General features: G+C 44.3%; 1 long non-coding RNA gene across 2 annotated transcripts in view; it reads right to left on the bottom strand.

Annotated features, from left to right (window-relative positions):
- Positions 1 to 13,065: 13,065 nt before the first annotated feature.
- LOC138161434 (uncharacterized) overlaps positions 13,066 to 24,757 on the bottom strand; it is a 134,284-nt gene continuing 122,592 nt past the window's right edge. Inside the window, exons 1-3 of one of the 2 annotated variants that reach the window (XR_011168354.1) lie at positions 23,679 to 23,896; positions 22,419 to 22,635; positions 13,066 to 13,151 (exon numbers count right to left, since the gene is read on the bottom strand). This is a non-coding gene — a long non-coding RNA (uncharacterized lncRNA). Of the gene's footprint in view, positions 13,152 to 22,418; positions 22,636 to 23,678; positions 23,897 to 24,757 lie in introns of those variants that run through there. The other variant, XR_011168355.1, reaches the window with a different exon arrangement.

The raw sequence follows: 24,757 nt of genomic DNA, 5'->3' as shown, positions 1-24,757 counted from the left end.
ATGTAGGATCCTTTGACTAAGAGGACAGAGAGGGAAGAACCAGATCTGGAGAAAGAGGAGCATCTGATGTGGAATCAGAAGTTCTGAGTTCAAATCCTGTCCCTGCCCAACTTCCTGATCTCTACACATTTGGGGTAGACTAGATAACCTCTAGTGTAGGGAAGGTTCCTTCCAGCCCCGAGGTTGTGCTCCTGTGACACATCCCCACCATACACTTTATGAGCTTTACAGATTCTAAAATATGGGATGTATTATGACTGGGGTTGGTGGGAAGAAGTTGGATTCCATTGACACTGTTAGACCTGGCTGCTCTTCAGGCAGCTGGGCTGCTATGTATTTGGGTACACTTTGAACAGGTGGGGAACCTGTGGCCTCAAGGCCATACATAGCTCTCTAGGTCCTCAAGTGTGGCCCTTTGACTGAATCCAAATGTCACAGAACAAATCCCCTTAATAAAAGGATTTGTTCTGTAAAACTTGGACTCAGGACCTAGAAGGCCATGTGTGTCCTCAAGGAGGCAGGTTCCCTTTCCCTGTGACTTAGACCTTAGAGTGGCAAACTCAAATTCCCTCATTTTTCAGAAAAGAAAAGCAAAAGCCCAAAGGTAGGACATGACCAGACCAAGGTCACACAGGTACTAAGTGGCAGAATCAGAACCCAGATCGTCTGACTTCCAATCCACCTCACGTATTGCCTTCTTTGGAACAATACTATAAGACCTGTAATTATCTCTTTCACAAAGGAAATTTTCCTCCAAGAAGAATCTGTTTTACTCAGTTCCCTTTTAGGACTATTTCTTGCTTGGCTTAACTGATTGTCTCTTTCAATCATCTCTAAAATTTACCCCAGAGTTCTTGGGGCTATTGGAAAAGCTCTCTTACCTGGGTAGTTCCTAGAAACTCTAAGTATAAATTTGTCCTCTTTAAGAGAATTCCCTTGGTTTTATTATTGGTAGAATAGTAGAGGGGTTCATGGATCTTGAGCTGAAAGGGATCTCCAAGGACATCTGGCCCAACCCCTTCACTTTACAGATGTGGAAAGAGAGGCTCGGAGAGGAGGGTAGGTCCGCAGACGAGGGTGATCTCAGAGTCTCTCTAGCCTAACCCAATCTCCTCCTTTTATAGCAAACTGAGGTCTCACAGGTACTGAGCAAGCAGGCAGGCTCTTTGCGGGGGCAAGACTGTCTCCCTTTTGTGTTGGCTCTCATGTCTAGCACAGTGCTTGGCACACAGTAGGGGCTTAATAAGCTTGTTGGTCAATAAATCAAAGGACTGATTATGTCACATTGGCTAGTGCGATGAGGGGGTGGGGCACCGTAATACTGAGCCATGGGATGGGACGGGCCACACTGCAGGTAGTTCAGACCTTGGGAGACACAGCCTGTCTTAGCTGCCCCTCAACGTCTTTCCCATCAAACTCCTTCCCCGTTATCTTCTTCCCCGGAAGAACTGGCTGCTTCTAGCTCTGGGCTTAAAGAAAGGACTTAGAGAGAAACACTTAGCAGTTTGACAGGTACACACACAACTTTTGATTGGCCAGCTCTACGTGGCTAGGATTCACTCCTGAACCACAGGGCAATTAAATTCTGGGAGTTGCAGACAGATACTGGAATGGGGAGCCACGCCCCACTGCCCACTTCATCCATGGCAAATACAGATCACTGACCTGAACCAAGGCCGGAAGTGGACTCTTCTCAGCAGAGCAGATCTGCTCAATCAGACCAGGGGTTTGGCCAGGCAGCCCTTGATTTCCAAAGCAGATGAACAAAGTGGGCAGCATTAATTAATGTGGACCATTTCCTCTGTCCTGTCTACCATCCCAGGAAGCAGGAAGGTGCCTACAGTACCCCATTTTACAGAGGTGGAGGAGAGAACAGGCGAGGGGTGGGGGAAATTGAGGCCCAGAGAAGGAAGCCAGTTCCCCAAGGTTTCAGGCTGCGTCAGAGGAAGACCTAAGAATAGCAGCCTGAGGGATCAGACCATGCATCCTTTTGTCAAAAGGGAGGGGCTCACATGTGACAAGATCGGTCTCATAGCAACTGACCACACGCTGTGGTCTGGGATTTTTTCTTTTATTCCAGAGACAGATGTTTATTATTTTTTTTTCTAGCATTTTCTGTAATTTAGCATTTTTCTTCCTTTTCTGTTCCTTACCCAAAGATGATGATGGTGAGGAAATGGGGGCCCTGTGAATACAGGGAACCCCAAACCATGCTCAGTCCTCTGAGAGTCTGGAGTGACCAAGACAATGGGCCTTCAAAGAACCACTAGTAGAATGATATTTTCTCAAGGGCTGCAACTAATTTTTATTTCTGTGTTCCCAGGGCTTACCCCAGCCTTGGCCCATAGGAAAGGCTTGGTCAATGCTTGCTGAACTGAGCTGTCAGACAAATGCCAGCTCTGCACCTTACCCGAATTCAAATCTAGCATCACACACCAACTGGCTACATGACCCTGGGCAAGTCACCTAAGCCTCCTTCTGCCTTGGTTCCCTCAACTGTAAAATGGGGATACTAATAGCATCTACCTCACAGGGCCGTTTTGAGGACCAAATGAAATATTTTTAAAGTACTTAGCGCAGTGCCTGGTGTGTAGAAAGCACTTAGTAAATGCTTATTTTCATCCTTTCTTTTCCTTTCCTTACTTCCAGTGACTTGGGCATATTCCTTAAGTCTTCTGGTCTCAGTTTTCTCATCTGTAAAATGAGAGACTGGATAGATGACAGGTAGATGATGGATAGATGGACGGATGATAGATCATTTATTAAGCACTTTACCAGGCACTGTGTTAAATGCTGGGGATAAAAAACGATGGTTCCTGCTCTCAAGGAGCTTGTATGTGAATGGGGAAAACAAAACACAAAGGGGAATTGGAAAGTCAGGCTGTCTGAACAGGGAGGGAGCAGGGATTACTGCTGAGGAGGCTGAAGAGGAAGCTGAACTGGGAGTGAAGTGACCATGGCTCAAGGGCCTCACAGAATGGTGGTCTGAGCCAGGGAATAAGCAACCAAGGAGAAGAAGGCATCAGGGCCCATCTCCAGGGGGGCCAGGCTGCTAGAACCGAGGTGAAGTCATGTTGGGAGGGAGCTGGTATGGAAAAGAACTTCTGAGGTCCCTTCTGGCTCTAAATCTATGCAATAATGAAACACTGTGGGCATTTAATACGAAGGCTAACCTCCTCCTTCTACAGAATGGTATTCTGAAACAAAGAGGTAAGTTGACTTGTCCACAGTCAAACAGCTCCCCAGTGACAGAGCGAAGGTCAGAACCTTCCTGGATTCTGGATATGGTGCCCTTTCCACTATAACAACATTTTCCTGACAATAGCCGTTACTATTATGATTCAACAAGTATTTGTTATGCTACCAGGTGGAGGTAGAAAGATACCAGCAGCTAGCATCTCTATAGGACCTTCTATGTCTCAAGCACTGTGCTAAGAGGGCCACAAATGTCTTATTTGAGCCTCACGCCTATCCTGGGAGTCAAGCTCTTATTAATCCCCATCTTACACTTGAGGGCACTGAGGGGAACAGAGGCGAACTGGCTTGTACCCAGGGCAATGTATCTGGCAAACATCTGAGGCTGGACTTGAACTCAGGTGTATTTGGACTCTGGGCCCAGTGCTGTCCACTTGACCCCCAGCTGCCTCGGGCAGATACACTGTCTCTGCCTCAGGGCGCTTTCATGTTCATATTCTAATTAGGGAGACGAGTAAACAGCCAGCTACCTACAAGTTTTATATAAAGTAGGTGGGAAGTTCTCTCCAAGCTTAGCCGGCCCTGGCAGTGAGTGGGAGGGAGGTCAGGGAAGGAGACACTGGGGAATGCCTTATCAGATTCACTAACAGGCCTGGACCCCAGAAGAGGTGGGACTGAGAACTCCGGTGGGCTCTGATGAAGGTGAGGGACGAGAGCACAGCCGTAGACTGGGGAGATGCTGACCGACTGAAGAGGGGAACTGAAGAGGACAAGGTAACCAGGTCTGGGGGGTGGGGTGGACGGGGAGGTGATGTCGCTGTTGAAAGGGGTACAGAGAGGGTGGCAGAGACCAAGCATAACTTAGCCACCATTTCTAGGGGCCCTAGGCCTGGAGTCAAGACTTCAGGTCAAATCTGGCTTCAGACACTTCCTAGCTTTGTGCGATCCTGGCCAAGTTACTTAACCCCAATTTGCCTCAGTTTCCTCATCTGTAAAATGGGGATTATAATACCATCTACTTTGCAGGGTTCTTGGGAGGATAAAATGCTTAGCATTCTGCCTGGTACATAATAGGGACCATATAAATGTTAACTATTATTACTATTCATCGATAAAATGAGGAATTTGGGTTTAAGTTTCAATCTACGATTCTGGGCATTGGAAGGCACCCCAGGATCACAGCATCTTGGGACTGAGAGTGCTCTTGGGAGTTCATTTAACACAGCCCTCTTTCTGTGAAGAAAAGCATACTGAGATCCAGGGATGGACCCCGGCTATTCAGTTTGAGGCAGTTCTAGGAAGAGTCCAGAAGCGCCACCTCCCAGGCTAATGCTTTCTACCAGTCTCTCCAGTTCCCAAGCAGTCCCCTAGCCATAGTTCATAAGATCATCAGTCCTTGAGAGGTCACCCAGTCCAAACCCCTCACTTTAGGGAGAAGGAAACTGAGTGTCATAGCTGTGAAGTGACTTGTCCAAGGTCACTTAGTAGTAAATGGCAGAGACAAGATTCTAATTCAAGCTCTTTGAGGCTAAGATCAGTGAGCTTTCCATCATACCTCCTTAGCCCAGTCTCCAAGCACGAAGAAGCAGGCCTTGAAATACTCACCCAGTCGAGAATCTCTCCTGTCTTCCATGATTCCCCAGAGTGGGAGATTCTACAAATTTCTCTTTGTTTCCAGGAAACTTTCTCTGACTCAGGCTCAGAGCCAAGCTCCTCACTTCCTGTATTCTGGGTAGATGGAGGACATCTGGTTCTGTACTTTACATACTAATGGCCCCTCAGATACTTGAAAGCCATCCGATGCACTTGCTCAGCTCCTCACCCTTCCTGCCGAGTATTCCTGTGGCCTCTGGTGTGAGAATAGATCTCTAGATATCCATTGATTGGCTAGGTAGAAGTGGCCTTGGACCAACTTAGAAATTTCCTGGCCTTGAGAAGCTCAAGCTGCAAAAAATGCAAGGGAACCTTCTAGAAAGAAATGGAGCCCAAAGCACTCCAGAAAGCCCATTTGCCTTTCTGCCACACCAGCCCCCAGTGGAACAGTGGCAAATCAGTCAAATTTGTCTTTAAAGCAAGAGACATATAATGTCATCACCGAGAGATGCAATATTCAGTTGAATACTATATACTCTTTGCAGTAACATTTTAAAATAGTTAAAAGGAAGGTTAAAACCACCATCCAGACAACTGGCTTTTTGGAATCCACCCAAGAATGAATGATGGTAATCATAAGAAGTCCTTTCTGAGTTTGGCAGGGGCAAGTGATGCAAATCATCTCAGGGGACTGGGTTGTTTTCAGTCAAGCTCTCAAGCCAGGAGGATGGGTCCCTGAGAAGACTCTTGGCCAAGTCCCTTTGATCAGCAGTACGATTCACATGTCTGAAGATTCATTTTATAAACAGAATGGAAGATACCGTTACAAAACAGGATATTACACCTGGTTTCCTGCCATCTGCCATAATTTGTTTTAACCTGTTCATACCAAGATTGCCTACAATTTTGATACGTGAAAGCCCAGTCAGAGAGACATTCAGCATAGTGCCTGGCATATAAGTGCCTAACAAATGTTCTATTTACACAATCTATCCATTCACTTATCTATCATCTACCTATCCATCCATCTATCCATAATACTAGTAACTAATATTTATATAAGTGTTTTATATGACAGGTATCATGCTAAATGCTTTATAAACATTACCTCATTTGATCCTTAGAACAACTGTGGGAGGTAGGTCTATCGATTTCCATTTTACAGATGAGGGAACTAAAATAGACTGAGGTTAAGTGACTTGCCCAGGGTCCAGTGCTCTGTTCACTGTGACACCTACCTGCCTCTCTCTCTCTCTCTCTCTCTCTCTCTCTCTCTCCCTCTCTTTCACTCACTCTATCTATGGGAAGGTTATAAAAGGGATAGTTATGTGTATCTGGGGAAAGAAGCATCCATAGAGATGAAATCACCAATATCTCAAAGCATAAAAGTAGATCTGTATGTTTTGACTAAAAAGATAATTTGGACTAATGTCTATAAATGGGGGACAACAATTAGCTAGTTCATTAATTTTGTCTCTTGTTCTTCTAAACTGAAAGCTCCTACTGCCTTTTATTAAGAGATATGGTATTTTAATTTCAAAAACATGTGTGGACTGCTCCCTCTAGTAGATTCTAGAAAAAAACCCACCATCTGTCATGATTTCGATGAATGACAGCTCTCCTGGCAGGCTCCGGAAGGCCTTCTTTGCATTAGTGTGGAACTGCCCTTCCAACAGGCCGACCTCAACCCTTACAAATGTGTCACCTCCCAGGATCCTTGAACCTGTTTGGGTCCACCATGGCTTCAGCTACTGTTTGTGAGCCCTCAACTTGTAATCCCACCCATACCAGTCAGGATGCATCACAGTAGTATAAAAGGGCATTTGCTTAAAAAGCATGAGAGATAAACAAGAAACAGCAGCAACCCTCTCTCCACCGGTTTTCTACAGCTACCTTTCCCACACCTGCACCGCCACATTTCTCATCCATCTAGCGCGGTGGGCACTGGGTGTAATAACTCGACCATCTGAGCATTTCGGAAGCCTTCGGGTCTGGGAAGTGCTTCCCACTCAATGTCTGAAAGGCATTTTGTCTTAGCCTTGGAACTGTGAAGTACTGACATCTGGCCAGCTTGGTTTCTCTGGATGGGAATCACAGCTGGGAGAAAGCCTGCATCCTAAAGCTGTGACTTCCTGGCCTCCAAATGGTGCCAACCTAAAAATTCAAAAGGTCCAACTGCCTCAGGGTCCTCAAGGCAGACACCAGTTTGAAAATCAGGAAAGACACTGCCAAGTGTTGGTGCTGGGAGTCAGACGCATCTCAGGCAGGCAGCTTCCTGAATCTATTTTCTCCTCTCTCATCTTGCTCCTCTGTTCAGAAGTCCCTTGCTCCAGCCCTTCTGGCGTGGGAGATCTTTACTGCTCATCCACGATCTCCCCTGCATGGTCCCCTGGCCAATGCTATTGGCTGAACTGTGTGTCACACAGAATTCTGAGGGATATGGGGCAAAATCTGTCTGGGGCCATGGACTTAACAATGAATTACTGTGAGGAAGACTTCAAATTTGATAATCAAGAGTGACCCACTTAAAGGAAAGCCTGGCTTAATGTAACAAGGATTCAGTCCACTTTAAAGAGGCCAAAGTGGACTTTGCAACTTCAGTGCTAACAGAGGCTTATGCAGACACACAGATGTTAACTGTGCGACACCATCCAGCTGAGAAGCACAGTGAAAAGAGCGCTGGGCCTGGAGTCAGGAAGACTCATCCTGGTGAGTTGAAATCTGGCCTCAGACACGAGCTGTGTGACCCTGGGCAAGTCACCTGACCCTGCTTGCCTCAGTGTCCTCATCTGTCAAATGAGCTGGAGAAGGAAATGGGACACCATTCCAGTATCTTTGCCAAGAAAACCCCAAATGGGATCATGAAAAGTTGGACATGACTGAACAGCAACTAAACAACTATCCGCTCAGATTAAATCAAGGCAAATGAAGAGAAACTCTGTACGGGAAGAAGAGGCAAAGACAAGGAAGGCCAAGGCTTACCTCAGGTGGACAGAGCGCCTGGAGTCCAAACACAACGCATGAGGCCCAGCTCAGACGCCTCCATTCTGTGGGACCCTGGGCATGACCCTTCTCCGTCACAAAGCACTTTGCAAGCTACTGAGAGGCATTCTGGTGAAGAAGAAAGCTGTGCCCCGAGTCAGGAATTCCCAGGTGTGAATCCTGCTTCACACATTCCTAGCTACGTCATCCAGCACAATTCATTTAACCTGCCTGTCTCCTCAACTGTAAAATGGTGATGATGATAATAACATTTAACTCTCAAGGCTCAAACGAGATAATATTTGTAAAATACTTCAGCCCAATACCCAGCACATCATTGGCCTTAATAAATCGTTCTTGTTCTCTTCTCTCCCCACCCCCAATCTCAGGCATCTTATCTGAAAAGTGGGTGTTGTGAGGAAAGTACTTTGTAAACCATAAATATGGCTATCAAATGACAAAGAGCCAGCCAGAGACATGGAAAGTGGAGAGATTGCTGGCTTTGGGATGAGAGGAGGGCCTGGGTGCAAAAGTGACCACACTTGCTAGGCAGGATGGTGGCCAATTATGCCAGTGCTCTAGGCCTCTGTAAAGTGGGGGTCTTGGGCGATCCCTTCCAGGTCCGAATCTACAACTAAGTAAATAAAGTCAGTTATTGGGAGAGCTAAACAGGTCCTATGTCTTCAGGGCTAAGCCTGGTCTTCGATGTTACTGTATCAGCTTCTAGCTCTCCTTGCCTTTCCCTCCTGGCTCCCCCTTCACTGCTTCCAGAGCTCATCTCCAGAAGCAGCCTGTTTCATGGAAGATTCTCTCCCCATCTCCAAGGATGGCTTCTTCCAGAATCCACTCCTTTCTTGGCAGAAAGAAGTCCAATCTGATCCAATCCCTTCCTGCTTCTCTGCCCTACCTGTCAGTGCCTTGGGCCCAGTGGAAGACCCTGGGCTGACAAGAGCGGGTAGGTGGGCCCACGGAGGTCCAAGAAGATGCCTTCTCATCCAGGACATGGTCCAGACTGTTTGTCCCCAGGGCACTCATCCTTCCCTGTCAGCCAGGAAGGCCTCCTTAGGTCATTGCCCCACACAGGGCCACACGATCTATTTTGCAACTGCCTCAGAGCCAGAGGAAAAGGAAGGAAAAGAAAGGTTTGCTCATCAGTGGGGAGGGAAAAGCAGGACACTGGAGCTTTAATAGAGCAAAACTCCCTAGGTCAGCACCAGATGTGATTGTCTGACGCAGGACATCAGAGCTGGCAGTGGCCTTCCAGATTATCTAGTAATAACAGCTAGCACTCACATGGTACTTTGAGTTTTGCAAACATTATCTCCTTTGATCCTCAACAATCACAACCCTAAGAGATAAGTGCTATCATCATCTTTTTGTAGATTTGGAAACTAAGGCAGATGGAGGATAAAATTACCATACAACATACAACATATTACATACAAGGACTCAGTCCTTGAATGCTACATTCTCTGAAAGTCAGTATGGTAGAAAGAATGCTGGATTTGCAATTGGGAGACCCCTGCTACTTATTACCTGTATGATCCTGGTCAAATCAATTCATCTTACTGGGCCTCAATTTCCTCATCTCAAAAAATAAGGGGGCAGACTAGCAGGTCCTTCTCAATTCTAAATCTTTGATCCTATAAAGCTAACACTTAACACAATGGGGAATGGAATAGCAAGGGGTGCCTGGAGGGTATGCACTGGTTGAAACACAACAAGTGAGGAGTCAAGGAATTACCCAGAAGTTCATATAGAAATGTATGTATCAAATAACACATTGTGGTGAAGTAAAACGGGCTGGTCAGCCTGCATGTAGCACTGGCGTCCTCAAGATACCAAGAGAACTCCAGGAGGGCCTCTGGAACCTGGGATGGGCCCCATGGGGTGACCCTCTGGAAGGACAAGGACATACACACAGAGGGGAAAGGCAGGCACAAAGGAGGGGCTGTGACGTGCATCACGGGAGGGAGGAGATTCACGACTGGAATTCCAGACCCACTGGGTAAACTAGAGACCTGTCTCATAGTCAGCATTTCACCAAAATCAATCACTCTTAGGGACAGTAATTCCTCGTGAGGCTGAGGGCAGCAAGGGGAACACGAGGAGTTTCTCTTGATTTCCTGGGCTCTTCCTCCCCTGTGCCCACCTAGATTCTCTCTCCCACATCCCTGCCCTTCTCATTGTGATTTGTCTTTATAAATCACCGTCCTGGTGGCCCCGTCCCCACCCCCATGGGGCTCCTTGGGCACTGGAACCCTGGCATTCTTCTTATCGCTCTATTCCCATCATCCTGCCTTGGTACAGCAGGCCACTTATCAGTCTCCTGTTCTGTCCTCAGCTGTGGAAGCACAGTTATCAAACATCCCACACAACAGAGGCCCGGCCTGTACACAACCAGCCTTTTCTGCCATTAGAATAAGAAAGAATTAACCTCACCAAAGACCCCCTGCAACCTTTATGAATCAATCAGAACTGGGGCCAGTTAGAGCCGTTATTGGTTTTCCTCAGACTCCCCCACCCCTTCCAAATTACACTGCGACTCCACCAGACACCAGCCTGCCTCAAGTTGCTTAGAAACTGCTGCCCGTCAGCACGCTCATCCAGTCACTGCAGTTCGCCATGTGCAGCCAGGGTGATAAGCTCAATTTATATGTTTTTTAAATACAGAAAATGCAATTAAAGAGAATGTGTGTGATGTCTGCAAATTCAGACTGGCAATAAACAGCCAGTTTGAATATGCCTAGAGGTGGTTAGGGCATGGGCACCCACTGAGAGAAAATGGCAGATGGGTCCTCTTTCCCAAGGCCAAAGGCCAAGAAGGCTGTCAGCAGCAGCAGAGATACTTGATAACAGATGAAAGGGATCTCAAACTCCATCTTGACAAACATTTATGTCCCAAGATCTAAAAGGAAGGAAGCAAAGGAAACAGGAATATTTTAATTTACTCATCAGCTTATCGATTTACAGCTAGAAGGACCTTAGGGTCCAACCCACTTACTTGACAGACGAGGAAACTGAGACCTAGAGAAGTTAGAATTCCTCCAATTTAAATAAATGAATCATTAGTCATTTCTTCATATGGGAAGACCTATCATGTAGTATGGGAAGGAGCAAGGTATGGTGGAAGAGGTGGAAGGATGTGAAACCAGATTGCACGGTTCAAATCCAGGGTGTGCTCATTTCTGTCTGTGTGACCATGAGTAAGTCACTTCACCTGGATGGGCCTCAGGTTCTGTTAGTACTTTCTAGTTCTAAATCTCTGATTCTATGATGCTACATGTCAGTCAGCCAATAAACATTTATTAAGCACCTACTATGTTCCAGACACAATGCTAAGCACTGGGATTACAAAAAGAAACAAAGGACAGTCCCTACCCTCACAAAGTTGACAATCCATTGGCACAAAGAAATACAAGATGGGGTTAGAGATTTAGATCGAGAAAAGACCTTAGAATATATACAGGGCAACCCCCTCATTTTTAGGTGACAGAACTGAGAGCCAGAAAATTAAAGTTACTAGTCCAAGGTGATATTGAGAGTAAGTGGCAAAGCTGAGATTTGAACTCAGGTCTTCTGACTCCCAGATCCAGCACTCTCTCCATTATACCATATTACCTTTTCATGGCTCTGTCTTTCCAGAATTTCAGAGGGAGAAGAGATATTAGAGATGGCAGAGTGGGGAGGGGAAAGGATGCTGATTTTAGTATTACACGAGAAAGCTTGGATTTGAACCCCTAGTTTGCTATTTATTCCACGTGTAACCTTGGGCAAGACTTAACCTCTGGGTCTCATCTGGACAGTGAGGGGGTTAGACTCAAAGACCTTGTGTGTTCTTTCTGGCTTTTTTACCTATTATCTCATGATCTATCACTCCCTCTAAGTTCCTAATAAGTGAATCAGAGAACATACACACACACACATATTCATAAGGCAATATAGCATTAGTTGTCAACCTAGTATTATCATAGTCTAATTCAGGAGAGGAAGACCCAAGACAAATTGTTTAACCTTCCCAAGCCTGTTTCCTCATCTATAAAATGGGGAAGTACACCTGTGGAATCCAGTTCAGTGGCTTGGCTTGTTGTAAGGCTACAATGAGACCCTGTAATTCACCATACATAATTGATGAGCTCTCTAAATACCAGCAATTCCTATCATTGCTGCTGGGCCATGGTTGCCCTTGGTCAGTGCTGCTATCTGCCATTTAGAATTTAGCGAGACCTGCTGTTTTTTATTTTCTGCTATTTATTCATCCGTCATATCCAAAGAAATGATGTTAAGTGCTCTATTCATGTTCCCGATATTCATTCATGAATTTGATAGCCTTGTGCTCATGAGCCCCTGGTTCCTTCTTCCTTCCTTGTCTTTCTCCCTGTCTTTTGATTTCTTCTTTTCCTCCTCCTCCCTTTTTTGTTGTTCACATGATTCAGTCATTGTCTGATTCTTTGTGACCCTTGCACCATACTGTCAATGGGGTTTTCTTCGCAAAGATATGGAATGGTTTGCCATTTCCTTCTTCCTTCTTCCATGTACTCATCTCTTTAAAGTCAGAATTGGTGGAGAGGTGGGAGGGCTGTTGGGGTGCGGGTAGAGCATCATTTCAGGTCCTGTCTCAAGCCAGGGATATTAAAAAAACAAACAAACAAAACAACAAAGGGAAAGAGGTTGAAATGACAGCAGGAGGAACCCAGGGTAGGTACCAGGAAGAACAAGCAGTAACTATTAAACATCAGAATAGGTTACCAAGGCAACATGGAGCCTCTCTTTCCCTGGAGGTCTTTTAAAATAGGTCACATCTGTATTTCTCTGGGATGGTTCAGGAGTCCTGCCTGGAGACAAATGAATTTGCTAGGTGACCTCTTCAGGCCCTGTGATTTTCAGAAAGAACAACCTTTCACAGTATTGGAGGCCAAATTCTGACAAATTGGGGTTCCAATTGTGGCAAAGAGGGAGACATTTTTAAAACGGCCACAGATCTTGATTCAGTTGTGGTGCTCTTCTAGGATGAGCCTGGACGTGCTATCTCCTTGACACTTTAAGAAAGTGAGTTATGTCTATGGTCGTGCAGCACAGGGTCCTGTTGGTGATGGGGACATCAAAGGATATATAAGGGAGAGAAAAATATTTGCTCTGAATGCCAAAATATTCATAACAGCAGATTTTATGGCAGCCCCAAAATGATGCCCCTTAAGTAGGGAATGGCTGGATAAACTACGGTGTTTGAATGTAACAGAATATTGTTGTGTGCAAGGCATACTGAATATAAAAAATTCAGGAACTCTATCAATCTTTTAACAGTCTTTATTAAGCATCTTGGAGGTGTTAGGCACAGGGGCGACATCCAAAAGTGACTCTTCTCTCAAGGACCTTACATCCTGTGAAATGAGAGAAACAGGAAAATTCATAAGAACTGGTGCAGAATTAATAAATGTCTATGAAGCCCTACTATGTGCCAGGCATTGTGCTAAGTTCTGGGGATACAAAGAAAATAAAAAACAGTCTCTGCTCGCGTGAAGAATGGCCAAAGTAACGGGAATGAAAACAACATTGAAGACGCCATAGCTTGGAGTTAATCCAGTAACAAATCTGAGCTCTAAGAAATGGACAATGGAACGTGCTTCCTTCTTTCATCTGCGTAGGGACATGCCGGATAATAGATGAAGAACGTTGCACATGGTACCATCCTTCACTCTCATAGCTTTGCTCTATTTTTTTTCCTGGGAGAGGAAGCATGATCCCATGGAAACCTGGCTATGGACTCAAAATACTTATCACCTTCTCGACTCAGGGCAAATCATTTAACCTTTCTGGGCCTCAGTTTCCTCATCTGTAAAATGAGAAGGTTGGATCAGATAGCCTCTAAGGTTCGTTGTATGTCTATGTTCTTTTGTAACAAAGGGTTTTGGGTTTAGGTGTTATTGGAAATATAATTAATTATATATTTATATATTATATATATTATATTATAGTAATATCTAATAATTGTATGTCATATAATATTTAATCCATAATTATATTAATATCATACTTATATGTTATAGTGCTATATATTAATGTTATATGAAACATAATTATAGATTGTTACATTGTTATAGAAAATTTTTTAAAACCATAAACCATTTAAAAAAAGTCAAGAAGAAATATGTGAGCTCATGAGATCAAATCTCAGACATCCCTAGACTGCCTTATTATTCTCTTAGGAAGTAATGCTGCAAAAATGCATTTAAACTTTTCTTATATACCTCTTGGGTGTAATGAACTCTAGAAACTTACTAAGCTTTGCATAAAATTAAGTTTCCTTATATTTGTCCTAAAAAATTCTTTGAAATATACATCTTTTGAAAACTATATCCTTTCACCATCTCTCTTCTTCTCCCTCTATTTTACGGAATAGCTCAGATCAGCAATTTCTGGTTCTCAAACAAAGCTATTTCATTTCAAAATTACCCCCAATTTTCTTCCCTCGCTGAGCCTTTTTACTCTCTCTTCCTAGCTCATAGCTCTAGGTAGGCTTCTCGCAATTGGCATCATAACTCTGCCTACTTTTCATCCCATATTACTGAGTGGCACAAGGGCATGCCGTTCTCGGGAGTGCTGCTCCCCCAAGTCCCTACTTGGAGCCTTTCTTTGCGGTTACGAGCTTGGAACTGGAGTCAGAAAAAAAAAAGCCTGCCCCTGCCCCATCAAAATAGGAGATAAACTCTGGGGAACAGTAGGGGAAAGCTGTTGAGCATAGGCTAGGAGATCTTTATAATCAATAAATATGAAATATTTGCAAGGAGGTGTCAATTCTAATCTGGGTTAGACTGAACATGGGCTTAGGCAGGGACTGTGGTAGCACTGATACACTAGATTGCAGAAAGTGCTAGAAATGGAGTTTTAAGCTTGTCTGTGTTCCTTATTGCCTGTGTGACCTTGGGCAAGTCACTTCATTCATCTTCATTTCCTCTTCTGGCTTGGCTTGACACTCTGAAGCCTCATCTGCCTTCTCACCCTAAAACATCCCTGGGTCCCTTCAGCCTCCTCTCATTGGTGAGTTCCTCCTGGGGCTTCCATATTGGGGAGGGGCTCAGGCTTGTGTCTTTCATTCCTCTCCTGGCTCAGTGCGACTTTCCAGGTCACCACGATTCAGGTATCTGGATGGTACAAATGACCCAGCACAAGCAAAGGGTATATATGAATTATGTCAACATATGTTAAAAGTGTGTATGTATATATAATACATACATATATATATATATAGAGAGAGAGAGAGAGGGGGGGTGGGGGAGGGGAGAAATAAAAGAAGGGAGAAGGAGGAAGGGGGGAGAGAGACAAAGAGAGGGAGGGAGACAAAGAGACAGAGAGAGAGGGCTTTACTTAGCTGCTAACATTACAGCTGTTGAACACAGTGCAAGGATACATCATTCCAGATGAGACCCAACCACCATTATGGTTAATGGACTGCAAGCTCCCTCTTTCTCTCTCTTTCCTTCCACACTGACCTGACCAGACCTGACCTCACAGCATTGAAGTCCAAGTGAAAGCCTCTCCGGGTCAGAGCTGTGACCCCTCACTCTGTGATTGCGTTCATTCCCAAACTCTGCAAGCTGAGTCACTCTGGGGATTGCTTGAGCCATAGTCAAGACTGGGTCTGTGTGACTTGAAGCACCAATTCTATCTTATACAGCCTTGGTTTTTTGTTTACTTTTTTCCTGCTCCCACCTAGTTAAATTCTTAGTTACATCTGCTTCTCTCAGGGTATGTTTTCATGTATGGCAAAAGGGCCTCAGTTGGGGATTGCAGCATAATAGCTGTGTGACCCTGGGCAAATCACTTAACCTTGTTTGCCTCAGTTTCCCCATTTGTGAAATGAGCTGGAGAAGGAAATAGTAAACCACTCTAGAATCTCTGCCAAGAAAACCCCAAACTGGGTCACGAAGAGTCAGACACGACTGAAAAGACTGAATAATATCTGGCTTCAAACATGATCCTCTTTTCACCATGCCCCAATGTTATATAACCTCCCTGGGCCTCAGTTTCCTCATCTGTAACGTGAGGGGGTTGGTCTAGATGGATGGCCTCGGAGGTTCTTCCAGCTCTGGAGTCAAGATCCATAATTAGCTCTGCTGGGCATTGACTCACCCAATACTGGTTGACTGCCATCTCTCACCTAGGCCCCAAGGTGGGAGTGAGCTCTGGGGTTGCCAGGCAGTCCCTCTGCCAGCCAGAAGCAAGTGGTGTAATAATGGCCTCTGGGCCACTGGGACAATCTGCAACCTCAAAGGCTCAATAAGTTTTGTTAATTTTCCTGACATCCTCACCATGCGGGCCTCACTCTACTCATCCTCTGGAGGAGAAAACCACCTTGTTAAGCGAAATGATTTCCCATAAGCCACCAACAAGCCCCTAGAACCGTTCTTTTGTTTCCTGTTCTGACCACTAATCAATGTTCCCTTTTTACATAACAGCAGCACAACAACATTGGGTTGCTTTAAATCAAGGTTTTTGTGGCAGGTATCTCACAGTTCAGCCTAGAGTGAATGAGAGGAGGAATTCAGATCCAAAATGTTCTTCAAGAGTCACTTCACTGTGGTGGTTTAGCCGGGTGAACCTAGGCTGTTTCTCCTTATCATACAGAAATTTGGAAACTGTTATAATAATAATGATAATAGTTACATTTATGTAGCACTTTGAGCTCTGCAAAACACATACACATATTCTAGTTCATCTGTTCCTCACAACAGCTATTTTTATTCCCAATCTTAAGAAGAGAAACTGAGGTTCACAAAGATTGTGATAGGCCCACAATGACATGACTATCTGAGGCAGGTTTTGAAGTCTGATCTTCCTGATTCTAGGTTCAATATTTCTACCAATGCTTCCTAGATGCCAATTGTCTAACTTTCTTGACCAATTTAGACAGATGATCCTGATCAAAGTGGGCTCCCAAGATTTTTTCTTAAATTTTATTCAGTGAAAATCCATTAACCTTCTACTAGAGACAAAGCAATGCAAACAGAACCATGATTACAGAGTGATCTGGTTTGTCTATTCTGCTAGTCTACACTGGCAAAATTGTGCTTTTGCGAAGTAACCATTTTAAGGGGACCCCTGCTACTTAAAGTCAGAGGACCTCTACAAACTTTTCAGCTGTCATCATTGCTGAGAGGCCCCATGGTATAGAGGGCAGCATGCTGGACCTGGAGCCAAGATAATTTCAGTTCGAATTCTGTATCTGACACTTATCAGTTGTGTGACTACAGGGAAGTTGCTTAATCTTAGGAACTCAATTTTCTGAGAGAATCTTAAAATTGCAGAGCTGGAAGGGCCCTCGGGGGTCAGCTAGCTCAGCCCATAACTGAAAGATATCTCCACTATTAACACATCTTCTGAGTGGTCATCCAGCCTTTGCTCAGAGACCTTCAGTAAGGGTCTACCCCCTGCTACTACCCCCTTGACCAGCTCATCCTGCTTTGGGTTAACACTGAGTTAGGAAATCATTAGCTTTACCTCATTGTTCATATGGGATTTAGAGGGGGAGGGGCACTCAGAGATCACTGGGTCCAACCACTTAATGTTACAGGAAAGAGAAACTGAGAACTGACTTTCCTCAAGATCACTGGGGTAGTAAGCAGCCAAAGTGCAATTCAGACCCAGGATTTTGACTCCAAATGCAATCAATGCTCGTTTCATGTCACCATGATAGGTATCAACTGGGATTGCTGTTAGGAGACACTGTGGTGTGTGCAGTGGGTAAAGAGCTGGTCTTGAAACCAAGGAGGCATATTCAAGTCCTGACACTCACATATATTGGGAAGTCATGACCTCTCAGTGCTCTGAGCAATTTTAAGTTGGAGAGAAGGTATTGATCTGTACTGGTAGGAGGAGTTCCCTAGAACAACATTGGTTTAGTCTCTATTTCAATGATGAATATTATGTTTCTTGCTTCAAAGAACTTATTCTGGGTCTCACACGAGATAACGGATGTAAAGTCAGTATACAGATGTCAACACTTGGCCCCAGGGAAGAATCATCTCAAAAGTTCTTACCTAGCTCTGACTTGAAGATGCTCGGCCATTTGGATGTCCTTAAAAAACCCAGAAACCATTTAGGTTTTGTTGTAGTTGGCAAGTCAGATTGGACAGCTAGGCAGTGCAGTGGATGGAGAGCCAGGTCTGTCCTCAGACTCTTACTAGCTGTGTGAATCTGGACAAGTCACTTAACCCTGCTTGCCTCAGTCTCCTTATCTGTAAAACGAGCTGAAGAAAGAAATGGCAAGCTATTTCAGTATCTTTGCCAAGAAAACCCAGAATGGGGTCATGAAGACACAACTGGAAAAACAGTAAGTCACATTATGGCTCATCTTCAGGGGCATTTATACACCACACTTTACTAAGACAACATTGGGCTTACCCAGGAAACCCTCCTCATCATTGAAGAATGCTTATTTAATGATCATCTGTGCGTGAGTACAAGGTGGCTATGGTTAGAGCTGGGGAGAAGAGAGATTCTCCTTCTGGCTTTCAGAAGAGAATCATCTTTTTTTTTTTTAAAAAGAAGATACTTCTTTCTGTCTTTCCAGAGAGGACACATGGCACCAGGCTTTCTTTAGAGAGAGAAAGACTTTGGGAAGAAGCTGACATGTAGAGGAATTGGCTCCTTGGGCATGTCCCTGTTTCCAGCTTGTTATACTAAGGGACTTTGGGGAATTTCTCCAAGAATTAGACGGGGTATTCTCTCCCTTTTGGTTGAGATATCTCCTTCCCCATGGGAAAGTACATTTACTCTATGTATTTTCTGGTATATTCTAATCTGGGTAACTTTTTTGATTTGTTTGCTATTGGCTTGAATAAATGTGCTTATTCACATTTTGATATTTTGTGTTGGTGTTTGTATAACTGCCATTTGGTGGGGAGTCAAACCTATTGATACAGCTTGACAAACTTCTCCCTCTTCAAGGGACAATGACCAGGATAAGTAGCTTGAGCCTAGAAAATAATTTCTCCTAGACTAGCAATATTTATGAGGGCAGAGAGGTACAATTCAGGCCTGGCATCCCCTCTCAGAAAAGGGAGGAGCAGACCAGCCCAATCTCTTGCCAACTCATCTTTAAGGAACCAAAGTCCCCTTTGAAAAATAGTAGATAAGATTCCAGAGATACATACCCATGTACTCCTCCTTGGGAGGTGAATTTTGATTAACTCAGGTCCTCTAAGTCTAGAGACAATGATTTTTCAACACCCTACCACCTCACTCACTGTCTCTTAATCTCAAAGCATTCAGGCTGCAGGCATCTATGTACCTCTATGGCCAAGCTGACTCAAAACACTTGAAGAGACATTTCCCAGCTTACGCCATTCTCTCCTGTTGTCACCATGATGATCACTGACTTGGGGGAAAATTTAATGAAAATTTCATTTCCTGTTGACCCAAGAGCTTCAGAAATTACAGATGCCTCCTTCCCCTGTTCTAGTCCATCTTTGACCCTTGAATATGGGGTGGTCAGCAGTTAAAGGAAGCATATTCTCCCCTTAAGGAGCAAATCACAGTCACCTATGGAGAGAAAGAATAAAGGTCTCCTCAAGCCCAGACTGACTTATCACCTTCACTGCTCAGATGACTCAATAAATTTTTAACACATACTATCAGAAGCAGGTCTGAGACACTATATGGAATCAGAAAGGATGTCTTTGGAATTTCAGAACCACTGATGATTCTGGGCATTTCAACTTCACCCATGAGGATGTTTGGATTTGAAAATATCCTCTTATAAACATAAAAATGGTGTGATCAGATTTCCTACTCCCTAGGAGTACAAACATAGATCAAGTGATTTCAGAAATGGATGGGAAGGAATGCTAGCAAGGGTCTTATAGAAGGGGGCATGGGCTGAGCCTTAAAGGGACTGAACCTTCCCAGAGGCTGAAGGGAGGACAGAGTCCAGCACAGGGAGGGGAGAACAGCCTGCTTATAGGATAGACTATCACCTAAGAAGGCCAATTTGACTGCAGACTGGGACTTAATGCCTGAAGGGGAGCAATGTGAAACTAAGTCTAGAAAGATACGTTTATCAATCCCTAAGGGGTATCTCTAATTTCTTTTTTTTTAAATTCTGAAGTAAATAAGCACCAAGTAAAACGAGCACGTTTCTATTCTTACACTGTACATGAAACTGTGAATCTCTAAAATTAACTCTTAGTTTTCCTCACTTGGGCCAGTCAAGTTTGGACAAAGTATCTGGTAGAAGACATGGGATGCTTCAGAGGGTCACAGATGTAGCCCATGACTACAGGTCCCAGCCCGTTCCCTGAGTGTTACCTCAAGTCCCCAATTCTCTCAGGGTGAGAGGGAGTAATCACTGGGAGGCAGACAGACTGAGAAGTTTTTCCTGAATGAAAGATGATTTTAATTTGCACAATATGCACATTTATAATAATAATGGCTACATAAGACATTCAATAATAAGTCCCTAATGCTAACCTGGGGCAAAATATCTAATACAAATTAAATTGGCTCTGTTCCTGGGAATTTTTACTATATTGCATTGCAGTTTTGGGTCCAAACTGTGCAGTGAATCATTGATTAATATTCTAATTAAAATCAGAATGGACCCTGGGAAATGGTTGGTTTTCCCCAATAATGAATAAATAAATGCTTTCTGATTAAAAGATGGGCCCCCAACTGAACACTTGCAATTGACTATCATCTGTCTTCCCTGAGAGCCATAGATTAGATTTTGGGAGGGGAAAAGGTTATGTGGGCCAGCTGTCTGAAGGAATCCAAAATCATTTTCAGCAACGCATTGCTCACATCCTCTCAAGCAGGACTGATGCTTTTGACTTTGCAGATGTGTGGATCAGAACACAGTAGCTTCAGCACTGGTTCAACACAGTCTCCTACCTCCCCAACTCCTTTCCCATATCCCTCTGTCAAGTGTGGGTTGCTCTGTGATGCATGTGGGTATGGGACTGGCTGAACACTGAATTCATTCCCATTTCTCTCTCTCAGCCTGTTTCTTCATCTATAAGATGGAAATAATAAGTCTCTGATCCCCCTGGGGTCAGAAATGACCTTCCTTCCCCCCACCCCCAACCTCAGAGAAGTATTTTTTATGCCTCTCAGATACACTTATTCTGTATTATTGTGCTATGTGTTTGTGTATATAAGGGAGGACTATAAGCCAGTTTGTAAAATGCAACAATACCAGCAATGGATGGTTAAAAAAACCTCTGGAGACTGTCCAGTGTAAATGTTAGCTGTTATTATCTGAAGTGAACTGATTATATAACAGAAGCTTAAGTGGCTCTTTTCCAGTACACAGATCTCTATCCCATCATAACTTCATTTCGAAGTGGGTGCAGCACTGATGAGAAGCCAGCCATGAGACACGAGGACTATCTGTAGGGATGGCAGGAAACTACCTGGGACCTTGCTCTGATGTACCCAAGTTCAGATCTGAAGTGTTGGCATTAGTGTTTGGCAGGCCACTGGGGAACAGAGCTCTAGTAAGTTGGAAAACCCTCGCCAACACTATCGATGACTCAGGAAGGTAAACAGAAACCTTTAGGTTCCCCTTCCTCTAAACGCTGGGTCAGTATATTTGAAAGCAGACTGAAAGTACAAAAAAATCTGGGCAGAAATTTAGAGGACTGAGGAGTCAGAGCTAAAAGAGACTTAAGCTCTTTCAATTTACAAACTAGGAAACTGAGGCAGAGAGAAGTTAGGTCATAAGGGATCATAGGATCATAGATTTAGAACCAGAAGGGCCTTTAAGGCTATGTGGTCCAATCCCTTCATTTTACAGATGAGGAAATAATCCCAGGAAGGAACAAAAATAACTAGCCTTTATTAAGCACCTACTGTGTGCTGGACATCGGGCTAAGCACTTCACAAATATTATCTCATTTGCTCCTTATAACAATCCTGGGACAGAGGTGCTAGTCTTCTTCTTTCCTTTTTTACAGTTGGGGAAATCGAGGGAAAGAAAAGTTGAGTGATTTGCCCAAGGTTACATGGCTAGTAAGTGTCTGACGCTGGATTTGAACTCAGGTCTTCCTGACTCCAGACCCACTGCTCTATCCACTGAGCCACTAGCAAATCGCCCCAGTAATGAAGGACAGAAGCAGGGTCTAAGCCCAGGTTTTCTGGATTGACATCTAGCATTTCTTTTCTTTCAGAGCACAATGCCTCAAAATTGGTATGGGGGCTTAGCTCAAGACCACCCTGCTACCAAATGATAAATTCAGGACCTCAACTGAAGTCCTCTTTGTCCTAGGACAGGCTCCTTCCCACTGCATCATCATTAAAATATTTTCAAGTGCATCCAGGTTATTTCAGGCCTCCCTCCCTTGGTATTAGAACCATCCAGGCTATAAAATAAAATGAAGATGAGGTTGTGAATGCCAAAGCAGAAAGGTGAAGGAGCCAGGAGCAAGTGTTGGGATCAGAGATGTGTTTGGTTGGAAAAAAAAAACCCAAACACAATTCAGATTTTTTATCCCTGGTAGCAAATTTTTAGGAGGCACCAAGTGCCACTTTGCAGACTTGTAAAATTGGGCCTTGGATGAATGTCCTCTTCTTTAATGACCTCCCCTCTCCAGGACCCTGTCCGTGCCTCCTCCAGCCAGTGACCCCAGCGATCACTGAGATTTCCTACTCACACAGGCCTGGAGCAAGGCTCTACTCCTCCAGTGCCGGGTTCTGCGCTCTCCAGGCTGGCTGGTGAATTTCCACTCGGCTCTTCAAGAGCCCCTTTGGCCACGATTCTGGCAGAATTCCCGAGAAGCAGGTTTTCTGTTTTCAGCAGGGCTCTACTGCCTTGATCAGCATTGCTGCCCTGGTTCTCGTGCTTCATGCAGTTGTAGGTTCATTTGCAAGCTACAGCAAGAGAAGAAAAAAGGAGATGAACTGAGAAAAACAGGTTGGAGCCAGAATGCGAAGGGCTTTAAATGCCAAACAGAGGCGTTTTATTTTATGAGCCCAAGAAGACTGCAAAAGGCAGCATATGGTTGTGAAATGGTCCCAGAGTAAACTAGAGTCTATGAGGTGGTAAATGCTATCACAAGGTTGGTATCCAGTAGAGAAGTTGGACTTGGTACATGGGACATATCTCTGTGTGAGAGACACTGTTGCCTAGTGGATAGAGATTCCTGGCTTTGGGAATCAGAAAAGTCTGGGTTCGAATCCCACTGTACAACATTGGATAGGTCAGAGTGTCTTGGAGACTCAGGCAGCTCTGTTCCTGCATTTCCTTAGAAGGCAGGACATTAAAGGGTCAACCACAAAGGTAAATAAGAACTAGGGGACCAACATGAATTAATGGGGCAGAGAGGGAGGGGCAGGACAAACAGAACAGATGCAGAACCCCAGCAACAACAGCCAAAGTCTTGATACTAAAGAAACTTTCTCATCCAAGAAGCATCATAGATACTCTTCCTCTAGGGAGCGGCCTCCTGGGAAAAGCATTCACTCATTCATTCCTGAACAAGCATTTAAAAGACTGGAATTTAACAATATTTTGAAGGACCTTGTGGCATCAATTGATGGTGCATTTTTTTTTTATCCATGAAACAAATAAAATAGAGATGGTAGAATGAAAATTTTTATGTCAAAGTAAAATTATAGTATCTGCTTTTCATTTGTATTTGAAGTGTTTTTTGCATAGATAGGAGAAAGAAAACATTTATTATCAAATATATTTCCTTGTCAACAAATACACCAAGTCGTTCCAGTTTAAGCTCCTAATATGTATTTGGCGTTGTGCTATGCTCTGGGGATAAAATTACCAGAGAGAGAGACAGCCCCTATCCTGGAATACTTTACATTCTAATGGAAGGAAACAGATTATGTTCTTCCTCTCCTTCCTATTTCAATCCTGATGCATAGAGCTATTAATTTGGAAGACAGAGAGGAGCAGATACCTGCTGACTTCCAGGATTCTGCCCCTCGTTGCTTCCATAGTACTCTCCAAAAGCCCAAGGCCGGGGTAGCACTGGGGAAGGGAGGCTTGGAGGAGACGCTATGTAAAAACTGAACATAGGGCACACGTCTGCTACTTGTCGTTCCATCGCCTGGAAATCTCTAACAGCCTTCACATCTGCATGTCTGCAATGTTCTTGAAGACAGCTTTGAGGCCCTGCAAGAATCAGACCTGACAAAAAAAAGTTTCAATTATTCTCAGTGTAGCTTTAATGTTTGGCTCATTTTAACGTGGTCTAACTTTTGGTATATCATTAGAAATGTGTTCAACCAAGTATAACATACTAACCCCGTTCTTCAACTCAGGGTTCCTTTCCTATTGAGTGCCATGGTTTAGAGATGGAAGGGTTCTTATAGGCCATGTAGGCCAACATTTTCATTTTACAGTTCGGGAAACTGAGGCCCAAGGAACGGAAACAACTTGCCCAGTGGTTCACAGGTAATAAGAGGCAAAGCAGTAATTCAAAGGCAGGTCCTCTCTCTTCAAATATAACTGACTGTCTACTATATCTCACTCCATATGTCTTCTATCAGGAGAATAAGACCATGTTGTGCTGGGAGGGAGTCATTCTGGGTATGAGGAAGAGTTCCCTTCAGCTCCTTTCCTCCTGTAAAATTATACATGCCATCAATCCACCAGGGGGGCAACCAGTACCTGGGGGGTACAAATGTCTTGATAGTCAGCAGAAAGCAGACATGGTGGCAGTGAAAGGAGTAGACAGGACAGCTACTGATGCAATGCCACAATTCCCAAAGTGTGTGCTGCCAATTTCGCTTGGTGTGCTGAGAAATTCTGATCTCCATAAAGCTTTTTAAAAGTAAGTGGCTCACTGGGAATTTTAAAGTGTTATCTCATCCCATCGCATCTCCAAACCCACTGGGCTCTTCCTCTCTGGCCCCAAGACTTCCACATTCCCGACTGCTGCTGTTATCTTCCCTGTTGGGATGGTCACAGTGGTAACTCTATCACAAGTCAAGAAAGACGAGGAGGGTGTCGGTGGCATGGGAAAGGAATCTGGAG

Source organism: Petaurus breviceps, unplaced genomic scaffold, assembly GCF_028583685.1.
Source record: "Petaurus breviceps papuanus isolate PSGF00001 unplaced genomic scaffold, PetGlider_PUasm1.0 185, whole genome shotgun sequence".
NCBI classification, from domain to species: domain Eukaryota; kingdom Metazoa; phylum Chordata; class Mammalia; order Diprotodontia; family Petauridae; genus Petaurus; species Petaurus breviceps.
Note: the sequence above shows the minus strand (reverse complement) of the source record. Positions and strands in the feature narration are given on the sequence as shown.